This window comes from Hemiscyllium ocellatum, assembly GCF_020745735.1.
Source record: "Hemiscyllium ocellatum isolate sHemOce1 chromosome 41 unlocalized genomic scaffold, sHemOce1.pat.X.cur. SUPER_41_unloc_3, whole genome shotgun sequence".
NCBI lineage: Eukaryota > Metazoa > Chordata > Chondrichthyes > Orectolobiformes > Hemiscylliidae > Hemiscyllium > Hemiscyllium ocellatum.
In genome coordinates, this window is record NW_026867560.1 from 1,456,224 (window position 1) to 1,461,963 (window position 5,740).

A 5,740-nucleotide genomic window follows, 5' to 3' on the forward strand; every position below is an offset into this window, starting at 1 on the left:
TTCAACAATCTGTTCTGACATACTCTGACATACCTCTAAAACAGGCAGGACTTGAATCCAGACCTTCTGCTCCAGAGCTACGGACGCTACGATACAAGTTAAAAAATTGGAATCGAATCCACAGCTCTGAGTTAGAGACAGTGGGACTATCCACTACACAAGTGGCACTAAACCATGCTCAGAGTTTGGGTTACGTTTAAAATGCCAGCTTTCAGCTCGATATGGATTCATCATAATCTGGGAAACTTTACTGAATAACACAAATTAATGAATGATATCATTCAAAGATGCAAGGCACTTACTTCGCTCTTAGAATGTCGAGTGTATGTGTTCTGCCTTTCAATTACTTAGTTAGGATTTCCAGCTTCAATGACTATTATCTGAAGTCTGCAATATTAGGGGGAAAAGAAAGCCTGCAGTCGCATTCTGCACTGTGAAGGACCTCGAATAGATCGTATTGCTGAACGCCAGTGATCAAGAAAGACCATAATTGTTATGTCCAAAACAGCGATCACTATTTCTCACCTGTAACATGTGAATGGTCTTTAAATAAAACCATTAAATGATAAAAGGTAACTGATTACTTTCCAACCTCTCTTACCTAAACTATCACACACAGGGATGAAGAATGGCAGGTGGAGTTTAAATTCGATGAATGCAAGGCGTTGTACTTTCATAAAACAACCAAGTGTAGGATATATACAATTAAATGTCTGGATTTTGGTAATGTTGTAGAATAATGGTACCTCACAATTTAGGCAGAATTATTTGAAGTTTGGGTCATATGTAGACAGGGTGTTTAAAAAGGCATTTGGTTTACTGATCTTCATTCCTCTGACCTTTAAGGGCAGGACATGTGACGTTATATTCAGGTTGTGCAGAACTTTCGTGAGGTATCTTCTGTAGTATTATGTGCACTTCTGGAATATATAATGAAGCCGTTGGGGGTGTGGATCTGAAAAGATTTGTCAAGATGTTGTGGGGATTGGAGTGTTTGAATTATACGAAAAGGCTCAATAGTGTGAGACCTTTCCCTTTAGAGTATAAAAGATTGCGAGGTGACCTTATCGACGTTTACATAACAATGTGGAGCGTAGCAATGTTGAATGGTATGTCCTCTTCGCGAGCTTGGGGAATTTGAAGACTGGGAGACACTTTGAAGATGAGAGGTGAAAGCTTTACAGTCGACATAGAGCGTGGAAATGCACAACATGGAAATAGACCCTGCTATCAAACTCGTCCCTGCGGACCAGATTTTCAAATTAATGTAGTCCAACATGCCAGCATTTGACCAATGTCGTTCTAAACCACCCCTATCCATGTGCCCTTACTAATGCCTTTTGAATGTTTGCCATGACTTGGATGTGCCAGTGTAGGACTGGGATGGACAAAGTTAAAAATCATACAACACCAGATTATTGTCCAAAAGTAATTCGGAAGCACTGGCTTTTGAAGCGCTGCTTCTTCGTCAGGTGGTTGTCCTGGTAAAAATAATGCTTACACAGTTTATAGCTGAAGGAGTCCAGTGCGACGGCAATTTATGCATTTATGTGCCTTTGTGTGCACGAATTCATCCGTGTATGTGCATGTGTGATCGCATGTCTCTGTGTATTTAGGTGGAGTGAAGGTGACTCTCTGTGTGTGTTGTCTGCATTTGTGTGTATTTGTGGAGTTGTGTCTGTGACAGTGAGTGTGTCTGTTACTGTCTGTGCATTTGCGTGTATATGTACACCTGTGTGTCTATGTTGGTGTATGAATGTGTGCCTGTGCGTGGTGTGCATGTGTGTGTGTGTGTGTGTGTGTGTGGTCTGTGAGTACATCTATGTCTGTTCGTTTATGTAGCTGTGTGTGCATCTCTGTGGGTGTGTGTGGCTGTACCTGCGGTGTGTGTTTCTATGCATGTGCTTGTGTCTGGTTGCATGTGCGTGTTTACATGTTTGTATATGGTGTGTGGGAGCCGTGTATGTGTACACATCCATGTGAGTGTGTATGTATATATACAGAGATTAGATTAGTTTGCTTACAGTGTGGAAACAGGCCCTCCATCCCAACAAGTCCACACCGCCGAAGCGCACACACCCAGACACATTCCCCGATGTTTATCCCTGCACCTAACACTAGGTGCAATTTAGCGTGGCCAATTCACCTAAACTGCACATTTTTTTGGATTGTGGGAGGAAACCAGAGCCTCCAGAGGAAACCCACGCAGACACGGGGAGATTGTGCAAACTCCACACAGTCAGTTGCCTGAGGCGAAAAGTGAGCCCAGGTCTCTGGCGCTGTGAGGCAGCAGTGCTAACCACTGTGCCACCGTGCCACCCAGGAACATATATATCTGTACGCGTGTGTGCATGTGTCAGTGCGTGTGTGCATGAGTCTGTGTGCGTGGCTTTGTGTGTGCATATCGGTGTGTGCGGTCTGTGTGTGTTGATGCGCGTGCACACATCATGTGAGAATGTGTAGGTACTTTTCTGCACATGTATGTACAAGTATCTGTGTCAGTGTGTGTGAGTGTGTCTCTTTGTGTGTGATGCATGTGTCTGTTTCTGTCATGTGTGCGTGCCTCTGTGTGTGTATCTGTATGTCAGCATGTGCGTGTCTCTGTGTAGATATCTGCATATAGTGTCTGTTTGTGTGCGTAGGTCTATGTGTATCTGTGAGTCGATTTCTCTGTGTGTGTTTGGTGTGCCTGTGAGTGTACCTTTATGTCTGTGTGTCTGTGAGGTTGTCGGTGGGTCCGTTTCTGTATGTATGTCAGTATGTGTGTGTGACTCTGTTTTTGTATCTGTCTGTCTGTGTGCGTCTGAGTGTGTGTGTTTGTGTGTGTGTGTGTGTTTGTGTGTGTCTGAGCATGTGTGATATGCGTGCCTGTCTGTCTGTGTGGAGAGAGGAGGGTGGATCTGATGTTTATAATGAAGCAAGCCAAGTGTTTGATGTAGTTGCAGGTGAGCGCTTTGGGGTGATTTATCATAATTTAGTTACGTTTAGTTTAGCGATGGAAAGATGAAGGTACGTGCCAAAGGTCAAGAGTTATCGGTAGGCCAAGGACAATTACGATGCGATTATGCAAGAATTAGGATGCGTAGAATGGGGTAGCAAAATGCAAGGGATGCAGACAATGGAAACGTGTAGCTGTTTTAAGGAACAGATATTGCGTGCACTTGGTAGGTATGTTCCTGTCAGGCAGGGAGGAAGTGATAAAGTAAGGGAACCTTGATCTACTACAGAAATTGCATCGCTTGATAAGCAGAAGGAGGTGTATGTGTTGATGGTGCAAAATGGTTAAGATGAGGCGATGGAGAGTTAAAGATCAGCTAGGAAGGATTTAAAGAGAGTGTTAAAAAGAGCAAAGAGAGGAAATGAGCTGTCTTTAGCCAATAGAATAAAGCAGAACCCGAAAGGTTTCAAAAGGTATGTGATGAATAAAAGGGTGACTAGGGTAGGAATAAGGCCAGTGAAAGATAGAAGTGGGTAGTTGAGTATGGACCCTGTGGTATTCGGAGAGGTGCTAAATGAACATTTTTCATCGGTTTTCATTCAGGAAAATAAGAAAAGTATTGTGGAGACCAATGAGGTGCGAGATATTAGACTAGAAAGTATCGAGGTTAGTTAAGAACAGGTGTTATCAATTCTAGACGGAGTGAAAGTAGACAAGTCCCCTGGACTGGATGGGATTGTTCCAAGGATTCTCTGGGAGGCTAGGGGGGAGAAAGCAAAGCCTTTGGTTTTGATATTTGAGACGCATTGTCTACAGGTTTAATACCAGAGGACTGGAGGATTGCAATTGTTGCGCCCTTGTTCAAGAAGGTCACTGGAGATGAGCCAGGTAATGATAGGCCAGTGAGTTTTCCTTTAGTTAGAGGAGACGTTTTGGAAAGGACTATAAGAGATAAGATGTACAATTATCTAGCAAGCAAAACGTTGATTTCAGATAGACAACATGGTTTTCTCAAGGGCAAGTCATGTCTCACAAACCTCATCGAGTTTTTTGAGAAGGTGACCAAGCATGTAGATGAGGGTAGGCCAGTTGACTGGCATACATGGACTTCAGTAAAGCCTTTGATAAGGTTCCGCATCGCAGGCTGTTAGAGAAAATGCAAGTCATGGAATTGAGGGTGATTTAGCAGTTTGCAGTAGAAATTGGATTTCTTAATGAAGGCAGTGAGTGGTGTTTGATGGAAAATATTCAGCCTGGAGTCCAGTTACTAGTGGTGTTCCACAAGGATCTGTTTTTGGATCACTGCTGTTTGTCATTTTCATAAGTGACTTAGACGCAGGCATAGGTGGATGGATTAGGAATTTTGCCGATGACACTAAAGTCGGTGGTGTAGTGGACAGTTTGGAAGAATGTTACAGGTTGCCGGGGGATTTGGATAAACTATAGAACTGGGCTGAGAGGTAGCAAATGGAGTTCAATGCAGCGAAACGTGAGGTGATATCCTTTGGGAAGAATAACAGGAAGGAAAGATTCTTGGTACTGTTGATGTGCAGAGGGATCTTGGAGTCCATGTATATAGATCACTGAAAGTTGCCACCCCGGTAGATATTGCTGTTAAGAAGTCATACAGTATGTTAGGTTTCATTCGGAGAGGGATTGAATTCCAGAGCCACAATATCATGCTGTAAATATACAAAACACAAGTGCGGCCACACTTGGAAAATTGCATACAATTTTTCGCCATATTTCGGGAAGGATGCGGAAGCATTGGAAAAGGTGCAGAGGAGATTTACCAGGCTGTTGCCTGTTCTGGAGGGAAGGCCTTATGAGGAAAGGCTGAGATATTTTGGTCTGTTCTCTTTGAAAAGAAAAAAGCTAAGAGGGGATTTGATAGAGACATACAAGATGATCAGAGGATTAGATCGGATAGGATGATGATTCCAGCTTGTACCAGGGCGCATAACGATACATTGAGGGGTGATAGATTTAAGACAAATGTCAGAAGCAGGTTATTTACTCAACGAATTTTAAGGGTGTGGAATACCCGACCTGTCAATATAATCAACTCAGCCACATGAGGGTGATTTGATCAACTTGCATTAGCACATGGATGTTGACGGGATAGTGCAGGGGGTTGAGCTGAGAAGAGTTCACAGTTTGGTGCAACATCAAGGACCAAAAGGCCTGTTTTGTTCTATGTTCTATGTTACATTCTCTATGTTCTATGTGTGTCAGTATGTGTATTGTATGCCTGTGTATGGTGTGTATATGTCTTTGTGTGTGGTGTGTCTGTCTGTGGGTGTTGTCTGTATATCTCTGTGTGCGTGTCTGCTCAGTGTGTGTCTATGTGTCTGTCGATATGTGTGGTGTCCCTGTGTGTCTGTGTCAATGTGTGTGTGGTGTGTATGTCTGTGTGTCTGTGTGTGTGCGTGTGTGTGTCTCTGTGTGATGTGATGTATGTCTGTGTGATGTATGTGACCCTCTCTATCTCTCTATTGATGGTGCCGTGAGTCACCGTTTTCTCTCTCACCCTCAATAGGATATGGGTGGAGAGCTGAGAGTTTCACAATTACAGAAAGCTCAGCAGGTCTGGTAACATCTGTGGAAAGAAATGCAAGTTAACATTTCGAATCGAGTAGGTGAGCACTTCGGGGACAGTGACCACAACTCGGTGACTTTTACTTTAGTGATGGAGAGGGATAATCGTGCGCCGCAGGGCAAGAGCTATAGCTGGGGGCAGGGAAATTATGATGCAGTGAGGCATGACTTAGGTTGTGTGGATTGGAAAAACAGGCTTCAAGA